The 25,136-nt window shown below is 38.4% G+C and overlaps 1 long non-coding RNA gene across 1 annotated transcript; it reads left to right on the top strand.

Moving 5' to 3' along the window:
* Positions 1–1,275: 1,275 nt before the first annotated feature.
* Positions 1,276–22,847, top strand: LOC141325679 (uncharacterized). The gene is made up of 3 exons (XR_012353806.1): positions 1,276–1,413; positions 9,890–10,038; positions 22,618–22,847. It is a non-coding gene; the product is annotated as an uncharacterized lncRNA (long non-coding RNA).
* The last annotated feature ends 2,289 nt before the right edge of the window (positions 22,848–25,136 follow it).

Genomic DNA, 25,136 nt, shown 5'->3' on the forward strand with positions numbered 1-25,136 from the left:
ATTTTCTTCTTTTAAAACATGTCCTTGTGTGCTGTTGGAATAAAACAGTACATTGAGGTTATTGATTTACAGCAGTTACAGGAATTTGCCCAGATTTTCAGCAACTCTAATCCAATCAGCATAATAACACTCATTGTCTCACCTTCAGACACTTACCATGATCAAAGTCCCTTTAAGGTATTCTATAGTCTTTGCCATGATTTCACATTAGTATTCATACACACATTTAGCAAAATATATTCAGCCTAAAATTAAATTTAATATTTATTTAATATTTATTTTACCGTTAAATATTACATTTAATATTAAATTATTTTTAATATTTAACCAATAATTATATTTTGCAGTAATTATTACTTAGACGTGTCTATTTTAAATAACTATTTGCATATTACTGTGTTTGTTTTAATCTTCAAGGTACTAGGTAAAAAGTTGTGTTGGGCAAATTACAGTCTTTTCTAAATCAATATATTTCTGAACATTTTCAGTCAGGTTTAAAGTCTATTCATAGCACTGAGTATGCTTTGCTGAGAGTGATAAATAATATTTTAGTTGCAATCGATGCAGGTGAGGCAGTCTGAGCTGTACACTTATTAATTCCTAAGAAGACATCGAGTCAGACTTCAGTGAGAGAGCAGTGCACGAATAGGACTTTTATTTTGCTCTGGTGCTGTGACGTCATTGAGATGCGCTGCGCTCCTCATCTTTTGTGATTCACCTGAAGAAAGGTTCGTGTTTTAAAATTTTTAAATCAATGAATTAAAGCGTTTTTTTTTACAAGTTATGTAAAATAAATGCATCATTCTTAAATATAACATTGTAAAGCTTTATTTAGTGTTAGTTAAAGCGCCTTTAGTAACAGAGAAGGTGCGTCTCGTTTCTCTCTCTATATCATGAATCAATCGTGTGATGATAAGAAGTGATGAGAGAAACTGAGAATCCGAATCATTTGAATCAAATCATTTGTGAAATGATTCAGTGATTCGATTCAGCGGCACGCGGACTACAAACGACAAACACAAACGAGTGAATCACAACCGAGAATGTTCTCATAAAAGTCCTAGATATGATGTACAAATAACTGAATATCAAATGTAAGTTAAAACTAGCCTAGCTAACTATGAACGATCTGTGTAATTTGTGTATATCTATTATCAAATCTATTAGCTCTCACTCTGACTACTGAACTAACTGAGACGCACCCAGAGTGTGTTTAGTTTGCCTTTATTTTATCTTTATTTATTCTCATCTTAAACAGGACAAAGTATCCAAACACACAGAAAAACTCCTGGATTATCATCAGAGATCCATGTGACATAATTATAAAGATGGCGTTTATTAAAGAGGAGAGTGAAGACATGAAGATTGAAGAAACATTCAGAGTCAAACATGAAGATACTGAGGAACAAACAGGTTGGTTTTTATTCTCAAACCTGAATTCACTTCAGAAAGGAATGATGTTTATGAATAATGTCACAGGAGTGTAGAAATGTTAAGACATTGGACAGAAGTGTTGAGATCACATGACAAATACTAACCCTGCCTTCAATATCCTGCTTTCACACTGAGAATTTGTAATTATGACATCATGCATTTATGTTGTAACAAAAATATGGAAATAAGCCATAAAAACATATTTTTCAGTAATATTAAACCCAATATCTGCTTCTATTATTAAAACCATTGATAGCACTTAGGCTAATTATGCAAAAGTATCTAAGAAAATTATTTAAGTTAAAGTTATTTGCACAAACCTTGAAATGTAAGTAATCACATTTGACTACATTTGGTCATTTAATGTATTTTGGTAAGCCAATAAAACAGCCAGTGGACAGTAAAGCTACATCTAAATGAATCCGGATACAAATGAAAAAGTGTTTTGGTTTTAAAATATTCTCCATCCACCCTAACGTTTTCAAGCATTTTCCAAAGTTTCTCATCCACACTGAACTGTCAGAAAACGTTAAATTCACCTTACTGCACATGCGTGAAACCTCAGAAAAGCTCACTTAGACTACAAATGGAACAAATGATACTTTTTCATGCAATTTCCTCTTGTAAGATCATTTCAAGAGAAATAAAGAATAATTCAAATAATATTAATGTAATTAAGTAAATAAATAGATGACCACTGTTCAGGAGCATCAGAGTGGAGCAGTAGGGCATATTTATAAAAAAGGTATTGTATTTTAACATGAGAAAAGTATAAACATGTGGTTCTCAAACTGATGGAGGGGTACGCAAACAAAATGCTGAGCTTTGGCATTAGTTTAATTCTATCCCGACTTTAAGTAAAATACAGCAAGTACTTTTCACAAGCAAAATGCCACTTTTAGTATAAAACCAGGAAAATTGGAGTAAACAATTGAATGACATTAGTTTTCCTTGATAAAAATGCCGTCTCAGTGTGGACAGAAGGCCAAAACAGTGAGAGAGAAATAAAAAAAAGCGTTTTCAAATGAAAATGTATTGGTGTGGACCAGACCTAAAAGATCAAATGGGGAATGACTTTATGGAGATGGCTTCATTCTCATTGTTTTGAACTACTATTATTATTGTATTCTAAAAATAAAATAATCTTACATATAACTTTTTACTTTTTTCTATAAATGGATGATTGATTTAGCTGTCTAAAGGACAAGCGCAGATCAAGTCTTAATGTCAAGCTCTGAGGGCTGTTTCAAAAAAGATGCTCAGAAAAGCTGGGATTAAAGTCCAAAACATGATCTGAAATAATCTAACAAATCTATTGGGGTTAAAGTAGTACCATAAATGACCATTTAAGTTCATACAATCTCACTCATTTGACCCAGGTTCAGTGAGTCAAGATAATTTGATGTGCACGTTTATTCTTAAAGCAGTCCTTAATGTCGATTATAGATCAGATTGATCCACCATGGCAAATATATTTGTACCGTTAAATACATTTGAGATGTGTTTTCCTCAGTGTGTATTCTTCATAAGAATATGTACATTTTAGAAAGTCAGACAAACATCCATTTTGTTGTCAGGAGTGGACAAGGTTTACACAAGTGAACAAGTGCTGATGCACACTAAACAGGAAGAGCACAATATAATAGTAGCTCAGTTATTTTGAGGAAAACATATATTTTGTTAAAATATGTGTTGTTGGACATTAAATGTGACACATGTAGTATTATAAACTATAATGTAAGTGTATTTTTATTATAGCAGTAAATTTAAATCAATTGTAAGCTGACTAATACAGTCCTAATTATTAGCTCAAATTAGTTAATGTCTGTTCCTCTTCCCAGTTAAAATGTAGGCTGGTTTCTATTATTTCTTTTTTAATTTAATGTTTTAAAAACTAGAGATAGAAGATACAGCTGTCATAAAACCCACAGGCTCAATCTGGTTAAAAAAACTTAACCAGATTGAGCCTGTGTCTCTTTAGTTTTTAGGAGATATTATTGGTAAGATGAAACCATCTTCTTACTGTCCCTTCACACTTTTTAAAGTGTTTTTGAAACCATTGGACCCAATATTTAGAGAATTATAAATAAGTCTCACCTCAGGTGTTGTACCACAGAATTTTAAACATGCAACAGTGGAACCATTGATTAAAAAGACAAATGTGGACCTATATCAAAACTGCCATTTCTTCTCAAATTGTTAGAGAAGGTTGTATTAATACAACTGCAGTCTTTTCTAGATTTACATGGGGTTCAGGAAGTGGTCCAGTCATGTTTTAAATCCCATCATAGCACTGAAACAGGACTTGTAAATAGACAGTGGTTCCATACAATTAGTTCTTGTTATTTTAACTCAGTTGTTTCTATTTAAAGTAACTCCCCTCAACGAAGCATTTTGTGAGTGTGGTTGTCAAGTAATGATTCATACAAAGGTAAGATGTGTAACAAATTATCAAACTGTATTTGTTAAACAAGCACATAGTGTTTTAAACAGTTTTCAAACAGTCTCAAGCTTACATTCAAGAGTCTTTAGACTTGTGCCAAGGCATTAACATGATTTTCAGTTTTAATGTATTATTTTAGAATAGTCAACAAATATACATTAAAAAAAAAAACAGTTTGACACTTAAGGTCAGAAATGACAGTTTGCAGACTAATTGAGGTTCTGGTCAGAAATCAATTCTGGAATATATTTAACAACTTTTACAGAAAAATAAATAAAAAATTACATATGTCAAGCAGCCTCCGAGAAATGTGCAGCTATGGGCATAACTTCCTCTTAACTGATGTCTAACAACAATTATCAAATGGCATCTTTAATCAATGATTGCACTGCTGTAGCATGTAATGAATATAGCTTTTACTGAAAATTTACCTACCTCACCTACAGAAAACAGGCACCTTGCAACAATTTGAACATGGATAAATACAGTTGAACAAGTGTAACCCACATTACAAAACTACAGAGAACAGCAAAAATGTCAAACCACTAGTACACTAGTTCCACAAGTACACGTATATATTAAATGGTCAATACAGAGAATCATGCGGTTTCCACATGCACAATTAAACTCACATTTTCCCAATACATTTATGGCGCAATAAACCAGTTACACACAATACTCGACTAACCCGAAATTCTGAAGTTAAAGTCAGCAACACAAACAGGAACTAAAGACTTGGTGTTAATACAAGAAACTTAAAATGTTCTTACCTTGCTAATTCTAGTGCTGCCGCCATGATCCTTTTTCGAGCTGTCTTCATCAAATACGTTGGAAATCGTCACATCCGGTTTTTGAATGGCGAAATGAAACCCTTTACATTACTTTAACGATCTATAATTAAGTAAAGTGGATTATTAAACAGTTTAAGTTATTTAAGCACAATACACTAGTGTTTTGGCGGTTTACCATATATATTTAAGTTGTTTTAAAAAAAATTTTTTTTAAATAAAACGAACAGTGGCACAAAACCATTTTTTTGAGTGTATAGCTGTGTTCTTGTCCAGGGCTCGCAAAATTTTTAAATCTCTGGTAGCCCTTCGGGCAGGTACTCTTCAGATTTTTGTAGTCCGAAAATTATTTTAACTAGCCCATATAATATCTATATTTTTTTTAAATAGAAAATTAGATAGGAGTCTAAATGTCAATCAAAAATATTTTCAATACACAAATATCAAGGAATGCATTTTATTTCACTATTTACAGTGTATCTGCAGAATTTTTCAATATTAATTTAAGGGAATTTATGACCCTTTTTAAGAGCTGCACAAGTAAAATGAACAGTATGTGTGTGGTTGGACGATGTACGGTAACATATTAGGCCATAAAATGGCATGATTTACAGTTCAGAGACAGGTTTTCAAAAAACAAAAAATCTTATACAATGGCATTTTAGCCTTTGTTTAATGCTTGTGTAAATAAATATCGATACGTGGCCTTTGAGAATCGACATTGAATCAACTACATTTTAAAAAACAATATATCGAAAAATCACTTTTTTTGCCCAGCCCTGAATACTATGTAATCCAATCAAAAACCTGATTGAAAGTCATGCTAAAAGACAGTTTTCAACATAGTTGTGTGTTTGAAGTGTAGTGCCAGTCCTAGATTTCTGGGGGGCCCAGGCAAAACCGGCCCCCGTCAGTGTGTTCATAAAAATCCCAAAATGATCGCGTCCCTTTCAAACGAACAATTTAGTCTACTAAAAATAATATATTTTACGCAGAAATAGAATAAAATAATCAAATGTAAAAATAAAACACTGCATAGTTTTCACCTGATTGATTAAATATACAATTATTAAAGCTACTAAAGATATCCAGTGCAGAGAAGTGAATAAATATCTCATTCTTTTGTTGTTTGATTAATATTAAATGACAGAAACAGCATTAGGTTTATTTTTTTAGTTTCAAGCACGTCCTGTATATTACAACAGTCACATTACATGATTTAACTGATTTGGATGTTATGTAGGAAGACAGTGCACTGCTTTAAATCACAGGAACAGAATTAAGCAGGTTTTTTGTAATTACTATTTTTTTTTTTAAATGAAACTAAGATTCTTTTAATTGCACAGCTGCAGCGGGGCCCATTGGTGGTTCCAGGGCCGCATGCAACTTGCGTACTTTGAGCATAGGGAGGACTGGTACTGATGAATTTTAGTTTGTTTTTACATTAAATTTGGCAAAACTATATTTGTTTGAACTTTGTAAAAAAAAAAAAAAAAAAAACTTTGAAATCTGACATTTAGTTTCATATGAAAAGTAGCAACGCATAAAGCTTACTGCGATTAATTGGATGGGAGGTGCTACAATGTTCCGTTCTTTAACTGAAAACAGACAAGACTAATTGATTAATTAAATTTTGAATCGATTAAACTCAAGAAATCGATTTTTTTCTACCCAGCCCTACTAGCCATTAGCCATTATGTTAAATTGAAGTAAGAGTATGCGTGCACTGTAAAAAGTTTTTACCAGTTTCAACTTAAGTTGTTTTAAGGCAGCTGCTAAACTTTTTAAGTAGTTTCAACTACCAAGTTAAATCAACTCATTTTTATTGTAATAAGTTCAAATGACTCATAGTTTTAAGCTGATTTAACTTAAAAAAATTAAGGCAGCCGCTGAACTTAGGTTTTTCAGTTGAATCTGGTGAAAACATTTTACTGTGTGTTTAGCAAAGTGGCTAGTATGAACACAAACACTGAATAGAGTAGCCATTATTAGCTGGCCATGCTGAAGCCGAGTGTGCAGTGTAAGTAAGGGGATATTCAAGTATTACTGCCAAGAAATGAACCCTTATACTTGAAAGTGGCTACATATGAGGTGTGTCTTGAAGGTTATACTACATTAGATAATCATATGACTTATGTGCACCAGGTGACCTGTAAATGCAAAAACAGTTTCCATTACAGTTTTGCGAGTTATTCATTTTTTTCGATTTGCTTAAATAGCCACCTCATGCAAATTAACTATGGGAGTTTTTGTGAAATGGATGGGTTTCCATTTGATGTATTTTCAATTTCACAATTTCAAATTAAAGGGAAATGGTAAACAGGGAAACATGGTTAGTGTGACTAGTAAGTGCTTAGAATATTCAACCAGCTAGAGCTACATTTATAAGCTGAAAGAAGGCTATGATAATCAACAAAGCAATTTGTGAATGCAACAACAAAACGAATTCAACAACCAGGTACTTAATTGTGGAAAACAATGTAATGGTACATCCCTTTATCAAGATTTAGATTGGTAGAGATCCTAAAGAAATCAAAGAATGAACAATGTTGACAAGAGGCTCTGATGGTTTTTATGTCTAAATGTTTTGGTATCTGCTTTACACCATGTGGCGAGGCGTCTGGCCGCCCCCCTAATTTTCATCACCACCCCGTCCCGTATTCGCCGCCCTTCTCCAGGCTCCCGACGGGAGTGGGTGTGTAGGGGAGAGGAGGGGCGTGTAATCGGCTCGGGCTGGCGGCGTGTGATGGGGACACCTGATGTAAATGAAGCCTCATCACCGCCGCTGTTTAAATCCCGAGCGCGCCTCTCCTCGGGAGACCGGTCTCTTTCCCCCGTGCATGCACGCTGGTGTCCTCGCGGGTCCAGGAGGGGGTGAAGAGGGAATCCCGCGCCACAAGAGTTTGGAGAGCCGCCGGACCCGCGGTCCGGTTGAGGCCGCCAGAAGCCGCCGCCCCAGCGCCGGACAGCTCGAGAGGGATGAGCCTGCCGGAGATGCCGCCGCCCTAGCACCCCGGCGCTAGCATGGAAAGCGCCCGCGGCCGCCGGACTCCGCCCCTCTCCTGGACCCTTCCCCTCTGAACACTACCGTTCCGTCACGCTGCCCCAGCACCCGAGGACACCAGACTCCCCTTTTATTTTGGACACTGTTTTACTTTATGGACTCACTTTCCCTTATTTTCTGTTTAATAAAAGCCTCTCCGAGGCCTGACGCCACACCCACTGTGTCTGTCGTTTGCCCCTCCCGCCACAGTGGTGGAGAATGCGGGCAAGGCGGGGCTTAGACAGCGCAGTGGGCAACACCTGATGACGTCATCCCCTCTCGCTCGCAAAAGTTCGTGAAAACCCGGACAGGGACGGAGGAACGACGGAGACGGCCTCCCAGCCGCAAGAAGGGTAAGTGATGTTTCAGTTAGTCACTTATCCTGCGGTTGGTTGAGGCTGTCGACTAATACCGGTTTTTCTGTCCCTGTTCCGGTACGCGGCGAGAGGGAGCGTTGCCTTGGAGAGGAATCCCCGCCCACTCCGACCGCTGGAGCCTGGATGAGGAAGGTAGCACTCCTGCGTGGGCGGCGACCTTAGGACGGGGATGTCGCTTGGGGGGGGGAATGTGGCGAGGCGTCTGGCCGCCCCCCTAATTTTCATCACCACCCCGTCCCGTATTCGCCGCCCTTCTCCAGGCTCCCGACGGGAGTGGGTGTGTAGGGGAGAGGAGGGGCGTGTAATCGGCTCGGGCTGGCGGCGTGTGATGGGGACACCTGATGTAAATGAAGCCTCATCACCGCCGCTGTTTAAATCCCGAGCGCGCCTCTCCTCGGGAGACCGGTCTCTTTCCCCCGTGCATGCACGCTGGTGTCCTCGCGGGTCCAGGAGGGGGTGAAGAGGGAATCCCGCGCCACAAGAGTTTGGAGAGCCGCCGGACCCGCGGTCCGGTTGAGGCCGCCAGAAGCCGCCGCCCCAGCGCCGGACAGCTCGAGAGGGATGAGCCTGCCGGAGATGCCGCCGCCCTAGCACCCCGGCGCTAGCATGGAAAGCGCCCGCGGCCGCCGGACTCCGCCCCTCTCCTGGACCCTTCCCCTCTGAACACTACCGTTCCGTCACGCTGCCCCAGCACCCGAGGACACCAGACTCCCCTTTTATTTTGGACACTGTTTTACTTTATGGACTCACTTTCCCTTATTTTCTGTTTAATAAAAGCCTCTCCGAGGCCTGACGCCACACCCACTGTGTCTGTCGTTTGCCCCTCCCGCCACAACCATTAAAAAAGTGTTAACTTGTATTTGTCTCTTTTTACCTCAGACTTCATGGTGCTGAAAGAGGAAAGTCAAGAACTGATTGAAACAGAAGAAAAAAGACCAAAATGAGAAACAGCATGATTTCAAAACTGAAGAAAAATCATTTAGTTGCTCACGGACTGAAAAGACAACCTCACAAAAACAATCTAAGAAAATAATATGCCCTCAGTGTGGAAAATGTTTCACACACAGAAAAAAACATTAAGGTTCACATGTGAATTCACACAGGAGAGAGACCTTACACCTGCTCTCAGTGTGGAAAATGTTTTACACAGAAAAAACCCCTTAAGGCTCATATGAGAATTCACACTGGAGAGAAACCTTACACCTGCAAACTGTGTGGGAAGTGTTTCTTATTAAATAGCGGTTTTAAGACTCACATGAGAATTCACACCGGAGAGAAACCTTTCACCTGTTCTCAGTGTGAAAAGAGTTTTATACTGAAAAGTCTCCTTAAAACCCACATGAGGAGTCACACTGGAGAGAAACCTTACACCTGCAAACTGTGTGGGAAGTGTTTTTCACATAGTGGAGGTCTTAAGATTCACATGATAATACACAATGAAAATAATATGAACTAAGTTATGGGTAAACCAACAATGTTTTTTAACTAAGAATATTTGCTCTCTCTCTGTATATATATATATATATATATATATATATACATACACACACACACACACACACACACACACACACACATATATATATATATATATATATATATATATATATATATATATATATATATACACACACACACACACACACACACACACACACACACACACACATATACATACATTATATATATATATATATATATATATATATATATATACATACATACATACATACATACATACATACATACATACATACATAATAAAGACCCTTTGCATTAATACTGAGATCCCTTTATTTTCTAGATAATCCCACTGAAGCACCCAATTCTCCATAACTTTGGCTAAAGCCAAAGCAGAGATAGAAGCATGGAAGGTGAAAGCTCAGTATCTGGAGGAGAAAATAGAAGATTTGACTAAAGAAAGAGACTACCTACGAGAACAGCTGTCAGAGGGTAAATTTGTTGTGAAAGTTTTGTGTTGTGTTTGTGTTATGTCTCAAACCCATTTTGAGCTTGGAAAACTAAAAATCTGGTATCTTAAATGCTTTTAGATTTAATAAAGATGTAACAGGAAGTGATAATATAGACGTTTTTGTCATTCGGGGTGAAATTAACACTTAAGGAGAAGATGCTTTTGTCTTTCTTTCCCAGTCCCCAATAAATTAAGATTTTTGAGGAAAACATTCCAGGATTTTTCCCCATATAGTGTACTTCTAAGGTGGCCAGTGGGTTGGGAATCCAGCCGAGTAATAAGGGTCTTGTCTAGTGAAACAATTGGTAATTTGCAATGATAATTTTTATTGATCGTTTTCAACAATAAAAATGTGTATACTTTTTAACCACAAATTGTTTCGCACCAGCCGTACTTCACGCATTATGTAATCATGTTGGACACCTGTTACGACCTCGTGTTCTCAGTCTAGGGTTGGAAGTTGTAACATTTAAATTGTGACCATTTCTGTGATGTGCAGGTGTAAAAAGACGAAAAGCAAACCGAAATAAATGCCAACAAAGGATGATTTATTTTACAAAGTTAAGGAGAAAAACAAAACAAATAGAAAATAACAATAATAATGATAATGAATAATAATAATGAAAAGACTTAACAACAAAAGAGTAAAGAGTAATTATATACAATATTTACACAAGAGAACAACAACAAAAATATAATAAACCCACAGGAGAGGATTGGACGTAAGTGGCGCTAAAGAAAAGAAAATAACAAAACAAGAATCAAACTAACTCAATATAAACCTCTAACCTAACTGAAAAGAAAACAATCAAAGCAAGTCTTCGGCGTTTGTAGGCGCCCTAACTTACCTACTCTAAAACTGCCAAACAGAAGATACAAATGCAGCGCTCACTTCTAGGCTAGTGTGTTTATACATAAAGATCGCTAGATGTTGCAATATGTAGGTCACGTGACATATTACCTGTCCAAACTCTCCTGGGAAAAAACGCAAAGGTTGTCATCAAAATCAATACAAATACTAAATCAAAGAATGAAGATGATAAACAAGATGACAACTTAAACTTTAACAAAGAAACATAACAAAAATACCCAAAACCAAAAGAAATAACGAGAGGCAGATTAATAAACAAAGAAACAAAGCAGGAACGCAAGGTGCCTCTGCCTTGGCGTTCCACTAGCCATCTTTTAAAATATTGGCGGCAGATGGGATTGGCCGCAGAAGCCATCACGTCACTCGAGATGATGATGATTGACAGCCCCCTTATCCAATAGCAATTAGAATGGGTTGAACCTAAGAAAATGACAGGGAGGGAGAACGAGAGAGAGAGAGAGAGAGAGAGAGAGAGAGAGAGAGAGAGAGAGAGAGAGAGAGACCCACACGCGAAGGCACATCTGCCGGGACGTAACACTCCCACCCTTAAGAACAAACTAGTTTGTGACCTCTCTAAACTCTCGAAAGAGCGTCAGCCAAAACATTTTCAGAACCCTTTTTGTGTCTGATTTCCAAATTATAATTTTGGACCATTAAAAACCACCGCATTAAACGCTGATTTTGATTATACATCCGGGACAAGAAAACAAGAGGATTGTGATCGGTAAATACGATGACAGGTAGACTGCTGGAACCAATATATACCTCAAAATGTTGCAAAGCAAGCATCAACGCAAGAGCTTCCTTCTCGATCGTAGAATAATTCAACTGGTGTTTATTAAACTTACGCGAGAAGTAGCTCACAGGATGATCTATACCATCTCTATCCTCTTGAAGCAGAACAGCCCCAGCTCCAACAGCGCTCGCGTCGACTTCAAGTTTAAAATCCTGAGAAAAGTCCGGAGCCAAAAGAACAGGTGCATCACACAAAAGAGTCTTCACACAGTCAAAAGCATGCTGACACTCAACGGACCAATCAAAAGACTTAGACGGGCTAAGCAATGCAGTGAGAGGGCTGACAACAGTCGAGAAATTTTTACAAAAGCCGCGATAATAGCCAGCCATACCCAAGAATCGTCTCAACTCCCGACGGGCTGTAGGCACGGGAAACTCTAAAATAGCAGTGACTTTGGCCTCTACTGGTCGCACTTGTCCCTGCCCCACTTCTTTACCAAGATAAGTGACTGTTGCTTGGCCAAATTCACACTTGGCTAAGTTAAGCGTTAAATTAGCATTGGCAAGACGTTCAAACACTGTTCTTAACAAACGCATATGTTCTGTCCAATTTGCAGAACAGATAACGAGATCGTCAAGATATGCGCTACAGTTTGGTATGCCTGCCAACACTAAATTTATGAGACGCTGAAAAGTCGCGGGCGCGTTTCGAAGCCCAAAAGCCATAGCCGTATACTGAAGGAAATTGTCAGGGGTTACAAATGCCGAAATTTCCGATGCTTGTGGAGTTAGGGGAACTTGCCAATAGCCTTTTAACATATCGAGTTTACTAACAAAACAAGCAGATCCTATGTTATCAACGCAGTCCTCCATCCGCGGTAATGGATAACTGTCTGGCACCGTTACTGCGTTTACTTTACGAAAATCCGTGCAGAATCTAAATGTGCCATCCGGTTTAGGAACGAGCAAACAAGGTGAACTCCAGGGGCTATAACTATATTTGGCTAAACCATTCTCCAGTAAATAGTTTACTTCCTGACGCATTATTGATCTTTTTACTGTATTTACACGATACGCATGCTGCTTAATTGGACGGGCACCATTTACCTTAATGTCATGCTGCAAAACATTCGTTAGCTTAGGAACATCACTAAACAGACAGTTAAAATCAGAAATTAATTTAACCATGTCTGCCATCTGGTCAGTAGTCAAATGGTGAAGAAAAGAATTTAGATCTTTTAGCATCTCCGAATTTGCTAACCTTGCGCACTGCTGAGGAGCATTACGAAGTACCACGTCATCTTCGTCAGCACACAAACTACCTGGGGGTGAAATGAGCTCCGCAGTTACAGCAACAGAAGAGACAGCGGGCCCTGCAGTCGGTTCCGAAGCTTTTTCCAATGGACTCTCCCTGGCATGGTAAGCTTTTAACATGTTTATGTGACACACACGAGTTTGGCGTTTTCTATCAGGTGTAATGATCATATAATCGGTTTCACTCATTTTCTTTTTCACTACATAAGGACCACAAAAACGAGCCGACAAAGAAGATCCAAGAATTGGTAAAAGTACAAGCACCTGATCCCCAGGCATAAAAGAACGTGCAACCGCTTTATGGTCGTACCTGAACTTCATGTCCATCTGCGCATTGGTTAGGGATTCTTTAGCTAACGAACAAGCAGCATGCAAACGATCACGAAAATTACTGACATAATCCAACACATTCATTTTCGGACTTGAATCAATCGAGAACATTTGTTCTTTAAGAATTTTTAAAGGACCTCTTACCTGATGACCAAAAACAAGTTCGGCTGGGCTAAAACCAAGAGATTCTTGTACAGTCTCTCTTACAGCGAATAAAACTAGAGGAACTCCCTCATCCCAGTCCTTAGCAGTGTCCAAACAATATTTTCGTAGCATCGATTTTAACGTCTGATGAAAGCGTTCCAAACACCCTTGGGATTCTGGGTGGTACGAACTTGAAACACGATGAGTAATCCCCAAAGATTGCAATACCTGTTTAAAAAGCTTAGATAAAAAATTAGTACCTTGATCACTCTGTACAATTTTTGGCAGTCCGAACGTAGAGAAGAACTTCACCAGGGCTTTGGTTATAACAGGAGCGGTGATTTTCCTTAATGGAATTGCCTCCGCAAATCTAGTAGCCATACACATGATGGTTAATAAATACTGGTTACCTGATTTTGTTTTTGGCAACGGGCCAACACAGTCCACAATCACGTGTTCGAACGGCTCACCGATTACAGGTATAGGGACCAGTGGAGCAGGTGGAATGACTTGATTTGGCTTTCCGGCCAACTGACAAGAGTGACAAACACGACAATATTTGGTCACATCTTTTTTTAAACCTCGCCAAAAGAAATGTTTTAAAATTCGATTGTACATTTTTGTGACTCCAAGATGACCCGCAAGGGGGTGGTCATGTGCTAGAAATAAAACATGTTGACGGTAAGGAGAAGGAATGACAATTTGATACACAACATTCCAATCCAAATCCGTATCAATGTTTGAGCACCATTTTCTCATTAGCAAGCCATTGTCAATAAAATAGGCAGCTTTCTTGTCCTTAATCACATCAGAAGAAACGACAGAATTAAAAATAGGAACAAGAGATTTGTCCTTTTTCTGCGCAGCAATAATTTTCTCTCGAGACAAAGACAAGTTTGTTAATTCTGCATCAGTCATAGTCACCTTGGAACTCTTCAAATTATCATTTTGTTTTTCAGATACAACATCCAACCGTTTCTCGTCAGCAAAGAGCGGAAAAATAAACGAATCAGACAGATCAACTGCATCGCCCAATTTGCGAGACTGAGCGCGAGTTACCGCGCACACAGGAAAAACATCAGAGAAAGAGTCAGATAAATCATCTGACTGACAAAACACATCAGGTTTATCAACAACCTCTAAAGAAGGCATTATTTTTCCTCCTGCCAAATCATTCCCAAGGATAAAATCAACACCTTTCACAGGAAGAGAGGGGCGAACAGCGACTCGTACAAACCCAGTACATAATTCGCTCTGCAGATGTAGGGGAGAGTGGGGACAGTTGCAACGTGTGGCAGTTGCAACATTGCTGATTTCTCCAATCAGGAATGAGCTAGAGCCATGACACTCCCTCTGCACATGCTCAGTAGGCCCCTCCTTCTTTCTGGAAATTAACAGCCACATGTCATCATTCCTTCTGGGAGAACTGAAATTTGAGGTAAAAAAGTAATTTTTTTTATGACCAGAATTTTTTTCATACTGTCTAAACTGTTCAAGTATTGATCTTTATAGTTATTTAGTTTGAATATGCAGTTTCTTAGCTCTTAACAGACTTAGGAACCATGTGCTAAAGGTAATGTGTTAGGCTAGCATTGCTAGTTTAAAGTTGGCTGCCAGGGGGGGGGACAGTTGCAACGCATCGTTGCAACTGTCCCCACATGGTGTTGCAACTGTCCCTCATGGCAACATTAATGACAATTAGATAAAATAGATATAAAAGGCAATTCAGTAGTTTGATAAAGAACATATTTCAATAGCCAGGTGTCTCCTCTTTGTATTTTTTGCCAATTACTTTTTTAAAAGTCAAACTAGGCTGCAGTGTAGGTACATTTTCTGTTCTGTTTTTTTTTCAGTATGCCACGAGACAGGAAAAGGAAAACAGATAGGGGTGTCCCTCTACCTATTCTATCCTTAGCTGCTGATGTAGTAACTACTGAAGGCAGAGCAGTGAGGTCTGTGGCAAAACAATATTCCATTTGCCACACAACCCTCTACCGCTATATAAAAAAGAGAGAGAGGCTAGGTCCAGGAGAGGAGATGAGGACAGGTTACTGGACTCCCAGGAGGGTCTTCTCAGCCCAACAGGAAGATAGCCTGGCAGAATACTTAAAAAGGGCAGCTGACCTTTTCTATGGTCTCAGCAGTAAAGAGGTAAGCATGAGGAAGGTAAAGCAGAGTGTAGGCTTAAAGGGAGGGCTGGTAGGGAGAATTGTATAAGAATATGAGGTTGTGAAATAATAAGATAAGATCAAGTATTCCATCCATTTTGCAGGTTCGTCGACTGGCCTTCCAACTGGCTGTCCATTACAACTGCTCCTACCCTGAAACCTGGAATGAGTGCTCCCTGGCTGGCAGGGATTGGTTTATGGGGTTCATGAAAAGACAGCCCCGTCTGTCTATACGGTGCCCTCAAGCTACTAGTCTCACACGGAACACGAGCTTCAACCGTCACAATGTGTCCTTGTTTTATGACAATCTTGCCAATGTCCTTGACAAGTACAAATTTGAAGCAAAGGACATCTGGAACATGGATGAGACCGGGGTCACAACTGTCCAAGAGCCAGAAAATGTTGTTGCTGGGCGCGGCGTCAGACAAGTAGGGGCAGTAACCTCCGGAGAGAGAGGAACACTGGTAACAGTTGCATGTGCAGGCAATGCATTAGGAAACATGATTCCACCCATGTTCATATTCCCGCGGGTTAACTTCAAGGACCATTTTATCCGTGATGGCCCGCCTGGATGCATTGGAGCTGCCAATAAATCAGGGTGGATGTTGGAGGACCATTTCCTTCAATTTCTTGAGCATTTCCACCACCACACCAGGGCCTCATTGGATGCCAAAGTCCTCTTGGTTCTTGATAATCATTCCTCACATCTTTCTGTAAGAGGAATAGACTTTTGCAGAAAAAATGGGATTGTCATGTTATCTTTCCCACCCCATTGTTCCCACAAATTACAGCCACTGGATCGTACTGTTTATGGCCCCCTAAAACGCCATGTCAACGCATTTTGCGATACCTGGATGAGAAGCCACCCAGGCCTGACGATGTCCATCTACGACATTCCTGGAATTGTTAGGCTGGCCCTCCCATTGGCTGGAACAGCAATCAATGTGCAGAATGGCTTTAGCAGCACTGGAATTTGGCCGTATAACCGTGAGAAATTCAACGACAGTGATTTTGCACCATCTTTGGTGACAGACCGGCCACCACCAGTTCTTCCCGAGCAAGCTGGGACTTCTGCTCCTTCTGCAGTTCCTCCAGTGCAAGCTGGGACTTCTGCTCCTTCTGCAGTTCCTCCAGTGCAAGCTGGGACTTCTGCTCCTTCTGCAGTTCCTCCAGTGCAAGCTGGGACTTCTGCTCCTTCTGCAGTTCCTCCAGTGCAAGCCGGGACTTCTGATCCATCTGATCCTTCTGCAGTTCCTCCAGTGCAAGCGGAGTTCTCACCTGAGACTGTTAGACCTCACCCCAGAGCAGGACCACGGAAGTTAACAAAAGCAAACGGTAGGAAAAAACGCAAATCGGCCATCCTGACAGACACCCCCGAAAAGGAGGCGTTGGAGAGGGAGAAAGCTAAAGTTAAGAGAAAGCCAACAAAGGTTAAGAGAAAACTGACAAAGAACACACTGGAAACAAACCAACAAACCAAGGAAGGCCTAAAGAAAACCAAGAAGACAAATCATACAGAGGACAGTGACTCTGAGAAAGAACAAGATTTTTGCATTGTCTGTTTGGAGAGCTACTCCAGACCGAGAGAGGTGTGGCTAAAATGTTGTCAGTGCAGGGCATGGGCTCATGAAGCTTGCACTGATGGTGGTTCCATTTACATTTGCCACAATTGTGAGTCAGATGGGGAATTGTGAATACAATGCTATGATGCTTTACTTAAAATAATCAGTTTGTGTGCTTTTGGTGGTTCGTTCATTACTGCTTGTTACTAAGAGTAAACTTTAATGTTTTAACTTTTAAATATTGTTAAGTCAATGAACTCTGTCTCTGGTCTCAAATAAACTAAAAAAAGATTTGAAAAATTATGCAATTATGAGTTTTATTACTACATCTAAATGATTGTTGCAACTGCCCCTCGGTACTGTTGCAACATTTTTCAGGGTCCATTTAAGTACAAATTACTTCCATATTATGATATGTACACATGTTGCGGCAGTATGGGCAGGTAGGTGACGTGTATGGGTTTACTATATATACATTTTGTCTTTCTAAAACAAACGATCGCTGAGAAACTGAAGGAAATGTAAAAAGTGTTGCAACTGCCCCCACTCTCCCCTACTCGGTGCAGTGGCACTTTTACGCAACCCATCTCAATACCTTGCACGATAACACTCGAACCACAGGAGGTTTCATCAGAAAATTGTAATTTATCTGCCACAATAAATGACTGCATCGCTCCTGTGTCTCTGAGCATTTTGATTTCTTTCTGATCCTCACTATTACCAGTTAAAGAAATTAACGCTTTTAAAACAAAAGGTCGGTAACTGTCATCAATTCTTTCTTCACACGGCACCGCAACAGCTGATTTTAAAGTTTTCACAAAACCAACACTTTTAGTTTGGGGTTGCTGTTTACGTTTTAAAACCAAACAGTCAGCTATCACATGTCCAGATTTGTGGCAATAAAAACACTCGCGATCCTCTCTAGGTCGAGGTGGACTGGATTTAGAACGAGAGTTTTGCGATTGAAAAGAAACAGATTGAGTTTTCTCTGAACGTGCGGATGTAAAAACACTTTTGTGCGTTAAAACGAACTCGTCCGCTAACACAGCTGCATGTGACAAGGAAGCTACTTTTTGTTCATTCAGATAAACTACAACTCGTTCGGGCAGACAACTTTTAAACTCTTCCAACAAAACAAGCTCTCGCAACGAATCAAAATCGTTCACTTTGCTGGCAGTGCACCACTTACTAAATAAAATTCCTTTCTCCCTTGCAAACTCTACAAAAGTCTGGGTAGAATTTTTCTTATGTCCCCTAAATTTCTGCCTATATGCCTCTGGAACTAACTCATAGGCGCGAAGTATAGCAGATTTTACGGTCTCATACTTTAAACTTTCCTCTAGCGACAAAGTAGAGCAAACTTCCAAAGCTTTACCAAACAATTTACATTGTAGAAGAAGGGACCAAACATCTTTGGGCCAACCAAGCGAAGTAGCAATGCGCTCAAAAGCACTAAAATAAGAATCTACTTCGGTCTCTCTAAATTGGGGTACTAATGCAATATGCTTACTCACGTCAAACGTAGTCGAGGACGAATCAACCAGCGGAGGAGACATCTGACTTAGGGTAGGCTGCGCAGCGGGACCGGCGGCAACCTTCATCGCCTCCAGGTCAAGCTGTCGCAGCTTCACCTGCTTGTCAGCCTCTATTTCGAGCCTGCGTACCTCTAGACGCAGATTTATCTCAGCCTGACGTGCTTGGGCTTTCTCTTGGGCCTCATACTGTAAACGGGCCAAGCGGACTTTCAGTCGCGCGTCCTCTCTAGAACCAACAGAGCTGGGAGAGAATGGATCAAAGGGTGGCAAACCAGCCTTAGCTTCGGGCTCCCCCTCCGCATCAGCATCAAGTATACCACTCTGCAGACCCTCATCTCCAATACTGAGATGCCCCACAACAACGTCACCTTGGCTTAAAACTCCGCCAGTATCCACACCATCGGCTGTGTTTGACATAGGGAGAACTTTTAACTCTGTCAAGCGCAGTACTATATTGCTCTTTATGTCTCTTTTAAGACCTTGCTTATTTACAACAATCTGATAGTGCTCAGCTATCAGAAGTAAATCTTGCTTCCTGCATGAATTAATCTGCTCTAACGAAGGAGTGACAATAAAATTCTGCAAGCTAAACATTACTGCAATGCACAGCCAGCAGGCGAACGCTGCTAAGCAATTCTGCATAAGAACGCCGCCGCGATATACCAAAAGCACGGTCAATTTCCACCAGCACACACAAAACCGTCACAATTTTTAAAACTATTTGGGACTGATCCCGGACGAGCCCCCATTAAATGTTACGACCTCGTGTTCTCAGTCTAGGGTTGGAAGTTGTAACATTTAAATTGTGACCATTTCTGTGATGTGCAGGTGTAAAAAGACGAAAAGCAAACCGAAATAAATGCCAACAAAGGATGATTTATTTTACAAAGTTAAGGAGAAAAACAAAACAAATAGAAAATAACAATAATAATGATAATGAATAATAATAATGAAAAGACTTAACAACAAAAGAGTAAAGAGTAATTATATACAATATTTACACAAGAGAACAACAACAAAAATATAATAAACCCACAGGAGAGGATTGGACGTAAGTGGCGCTAAAGAAAAGAAAATAACAAAACAAGAATCAAACTAACTCAATATAAACCTCTAACCTAACTGAAAAGAAAACAATCAAAGCAAGTCTTCGGCGTTTGTAGGCGCCCTAACTTACCTACTCTAAAACTGCCAAACAGAAGATACAAATGCAGCGCTCACTTCTAGGCTAGTGTGTTTATACATAAAGATCGCTAGATGTTGCAATATGTAGGTCACGTGACATATTACCTGTCCAAACTCTCCTGGGAAAAAACGCAAAGGTTGTCATCAAAATCAATACAAATACTAAATCAAAGAATGAAGATGATAAACAAGATGACAACTTAAACTTTAACAAAGAAACATAACAAAAATACCCAAAACCAAAAGAAATAACGAGAGGCAGATTAATAAACAAAGAAACAAAGCAGGAACGCAAGGTGCCTCTGCCTTGGCGTTCCACTAGCCATCTTTTAAAATATTGGCGGCAGATGGGATTGGCCGCAGAAGCCATCACGTCACTCGAGATGATGATGATTGACAGCCCCCTTATCCAATAGCAATTAGAATGGGTTGAACCTAAGAAAATGACAGGGAGGGAGAACGAGAGAGAGAGAGAGAGAGAGAGAGAGAGAGAGAGAGAGAGAGAGAGAGACCCACACGCGAAGGCACATCTGCCGGGACGTAACAACACCCTTTACAAATGATTTTGGAAGATTTTAAAATTGGGAGGAGAAAATGAGATGGAGTTTTTCACCCTATGAAAAACTCCTAATGAGATGGAGTTTTTCATCTAAATTTTTTGGACCAGAATACAGACAATGAACTAACCGCGTGTGACTTTTCTAAATGTGATTACATAATGCATTAACATGTGCATGTGCACTCCAGAGCTAGTGCAAGAGTTACATTTATGGTTAAAAGGTATATAATTTTTTTGTTTTAAGTAAATCACATTGTTTCGCTAGATAAAACCCTTATTCCTCAGGTGGGATTGCATAGAGCCATTTGAAGCTGCATTGAAACCAGGCCCGGTTCCAGAACTTAATCACTGAGGGTGCTTCCTAAATTAATGAGGGTGCTCTAAACTTATACCCATAGGCGACATTAGGGGGTAGGAGGGGGAATTGCACGATAAATACAAGGCTCATTGTGTAGTTTAGAAAGCTTTATTGATTATTATAATGGAATTTGATCTCTATAAATTCAGTGCTTTTAGTGATGATAATAAGCGTATTGTAGCCTACACTTTCCAGACTACAGTCCATTCAGAATTTGTATGAAACTGTCTTTTTTCGGACAAATACATGCTGCCATGTTTAGGGAATTACATCTGCATATTTATGCTGGATTCATTCTCGAAATAGCAGTGACTAACACAGTGATATCAAAGTAATGCACGGGGAAAAATATAAATGTGATAGCAGCCTCAGGGATTTAATTGTGGAGCCGGTCTACCACTGATGTCGCGCGTCCTGAGCCAGATTTTAAAATCAAAATACTTTAGTTTGGTATGTAATGGCAAATTGATTATAATTAGTTTCGTTGTATTTTTAGTTTAAAAGTTTGGAGCATATTTGTTCGTATATATAATTTTTTATTTTTTATTTTTTATTGTATTATTATTATTTTTAACGAACAGCGCCCAGACTGTCTGTTTGATCAGTTTGCCTACTCAAATCATCATGATTTCCCTAAAATCTATAGATATAAAATAGTTCAAGTATAAAACAATGTTAGTTTAAACGTTAAACCTATATAAATGTGCGGTATATCCAATAGTTTGTGCAGAGATTGGAAGCTAAAAACGCAGGACATGGGCGCCAGTGCATTTTTTTCAGTGCAAGCAATTTAAAACGATCTGTCATTTTTGCTCACAAAGGTAAGAGTAATACATAAGGGTGTAGCGTACTTTTTTTTTTTTTTGGTGTGCACTTAACAAAACGTATAAATAGTTTTACATTATTACTTAACGAAATAAAACAAATAGAAAACAAAAACTCTCTCATTATGTAATTCGTAAAGATAGGCCTACATTTCTCAAGGCGCGTCCAAAAAGGATTTTTGTTACACTGACTCAGAATACACTAGTTTATTAACATATAATTTAAATAAGCTTTACTCTTTCAGGCCCGACACATTCAGTGTTATTTATTTATCTTTGTGGCAATTTTCAGCATATTGAGTGCTTGAGCGCAGATCTGTTCCAGCTGTAACGGTCTCGAAAGTGAAAGCAAAAGTGAAGTCTCCTGTTGTTTCCACCAGCGCGGCATTTTTTCTTCACCATAATTTATGGATGTCTTAAATATTAAAATAAGGAGAAACCAAAAATAGATAAAACAGGTGCCCGCCCGCCTCTGAACTTTGACGTGAAAATTGGCCTAAAGCCCAGCAACTAGAGGTGTAAAAAAAGTCGGCCAATAGGCCAGGGCTGAAATGCAACACTCTAATTTACTGCTTTGATGCGTTATAATATGGTAGGGCATTGTTAATGCTTACAGCAGAAAAATAAATCGTTTTTTTAACGATTATGCACTGAATTGTTATCTAAATCTGCAATAAAATAACATTATTACAGCTTTAAGTGAGGGTGCTATTGATTTCGTAGAACCGGGTCTGATTGAAAGTCCACTACTGGTAAACTGCACCATTGAACTCCACTATATGAATTAAATTCCTGGCATGTTTTCTTCAAAAGAAAGAAAGAAAGACATGAACATCTCAGATGACATAGGGGTGAGTAAATGATCAGAAAAAAATATTCTGGAAGTGAACTAATCCTTTAAAGTCTCAAATGCAAGCATGCAGTATGTATATTAACTGTTTTTATTTTTTTGTTTTGTTTTTTTATTGATTAAAGCCATCAAGGTGGAGAACATGCCTGACAAAAATGAAGATAAGCCTGCGGATATAGTCAAAAGAAAGAAAATGTCTCGGGAATCGGAAACAGAATCCTCTGACTCGTCTGAGTCTTCTGACTCAGAGTCATCAACCTCAGACTCTTCAAAGGAAAGGAAGAAAAGAAAGAAGGCAAAGAAAGTAAAGAAAATGGTGAAAAAGCAGAAAAAAAAACAAGCGGAGTAAATTCTGTCAAAGAGGTAGGTTGTGCAAATTGAAATAATTACATTTTAATTTAAAGGGGTAATATGACATTAAAACATTTGTGTATTTGGTGTAATGTAGTGCACCTTTCTGAAATGTGTTGATTTTTACAAAGCTAATCGTTCTGAAAAGCATGCTGCTGATTAACCAGCTGTCCAGTGAATTGTGATTGGCTGAGTACCTTAAGTGTGTGATGGAAATGTTATGCCTCTTGTTCTCACTGACATGTACATGGCTTCTTAAAATGTGATCAATAGAAAGCTAACAGTTGCACACGTTTCTTATATTTTATCCTGTTTTTAAAAATGTATTTTCACTGTCTTTTTTAGTTACGGACCCACAGCAAGTAGTGAAGCGGTACCAATCTGTCTTGGTGATATTTAGGAGAGGAAGCAACATGGCAGATGCCTTTAGGAAGTATGGCGTGGACCGGAACACTATCGTGCAAAGTGCAGCAATCGCTGAACTGGCGATTGCAGCACCAGAAATATATGCAGAAATTCTTGAAAACCATGAGAAGGGAGCGAAATTGTCACATATTAACAAAAAATGCCAAGACGCAATTATGGCTGATGAAAACATAAAAAAAAAATACAAAGCCTGAAAACTGATGGGAAGTTGCTTCCAATTAAAAAATAGTCAATTTCCATTTAGTTCAGTTTGTTCCATGTAAAAATGGAAGGAATTAAAAAGCTTTAACTAAGAAAGCAATAAAGAAATGGTTTACTTCCATTAATTTGTTAAGTTTGGTGAGAAAAAAAAAATCTTAAAAAAATGTGTTAGTATGTGTATGTTTGTAATGGCAAAGATTGCCAGTGTTGACCAGTTATTTAACATAATAAAGGTTCTGGATATCTAAGTAATATGTGTGAATGGCTTTCACTCATTCAAGGACCAGTAAAATCAGTGACTGTTTGTAAAGAGTCTATAAATGTTAGTAACTCATCAGTTAATGTTGAACTAGTGTACACTTTACAATAAGGTTCACAAATTCATTAGTTAATGCTTTGTTAATGGTAAGTCATGTTAATAAAGAGTCTACAAATGTTAGTAACTCATCAGTTAATGTTGAACTAGTGTACACTTTACAATAAGGTTCACAAATTCATTAGTTAATGCTTTGTTAATGGTAATTCATGTTAATAAAGAGTCTACAAATGTTAGTAACACATCAGTTAATGTTGAACTAGTGTACATCAATAAGGTTGATAAGGTGGATAATAAGTAATGATAGTAAAGAGTCTATGAACAACATGAATAACATATCTGTAGATGTTTCCTCTTTAGATGTGTTTACCAGTAGCCAAATTGATGCCTTATTATTAAATAAAGTTAATAAGGTACACACAAGCTTTTGTACCTTTAAGATAGTAAGGATAAACAGTTCTAACTCAGCGTGTATCAGCTGCTATTTACACAAATGTAAATATGAACAGCAAGTCCACATTATCAAAAATTACATGAAGCTGTTTACCATTATTGTTCATTATTAGCTCATGTTAACTAATGTTAATTAACTAAGATGTTAACGTGAATAGATGCGTGTAGGTCAACATAAACTAAGGTTAACTAATGCTGAACAGCGTTGCAGTTCATGCTTAGTTCATGTTAACTAATGCATTAACTAACATTAATTAATTCAATTATTAACATGAATAAATGCATTAATAAACGTGTAAGTTAACGTTAACTAAGGTTAACTAATGCTGAACAGAGTTTTTGTTCATGCTTAGTTCATGTTAACTAATGCATTAACTAACATTAATTAATTCAATTATTAACATGAGTTAATGCATTAATAAACGTGTAAGTTAACGTTAACTAAGGTTAACTAATGCTGAACAGAGTTTTTGTTCATGCTTAGTTCATGTTAACTAATGCATTAACTAACATTAATTAATTCAATTATTAACATGAATTAATGCATTAATAAACGTGTAAGTTAACGTTAACTAAGGTTAACTAATGCTGAACAGAGTTTTTGTTCATGCTTAGTTCATGTTAACTAATGCATTAACTAACATTAATTAATTCAATTATTAACATGAATTAATGCATTAATAAATGTGTAAGTTAACGTTAACTAAGGTTAACTAATGCTGAACAGAGTTTTTGTTCATGCTTAGTTCACGTTAACTAATGCATTAACTAACATTAATTAATTCAATTATTAACATGAATTAATGCATTAATAAACGTGTAAGTTAACGTTAACTAAGGTTAACTAATGCTATACAGAGTTTTTGTTCATGCTTAGTTCATGTTAACTAATGCATT

The sequence above is a fragment of the Garra rufa genome, chromosome 2, assembly GCF_049309525.1.
Source record: "Garra rufa chromosome 2, GarRuf1.0, whole genome shotgun sequence".
NCBI lineage: Eukaryota > Metazoa > Chordata > Actinopteri > Cypriniformes > Cyprinidae > Garra > Garra rufa.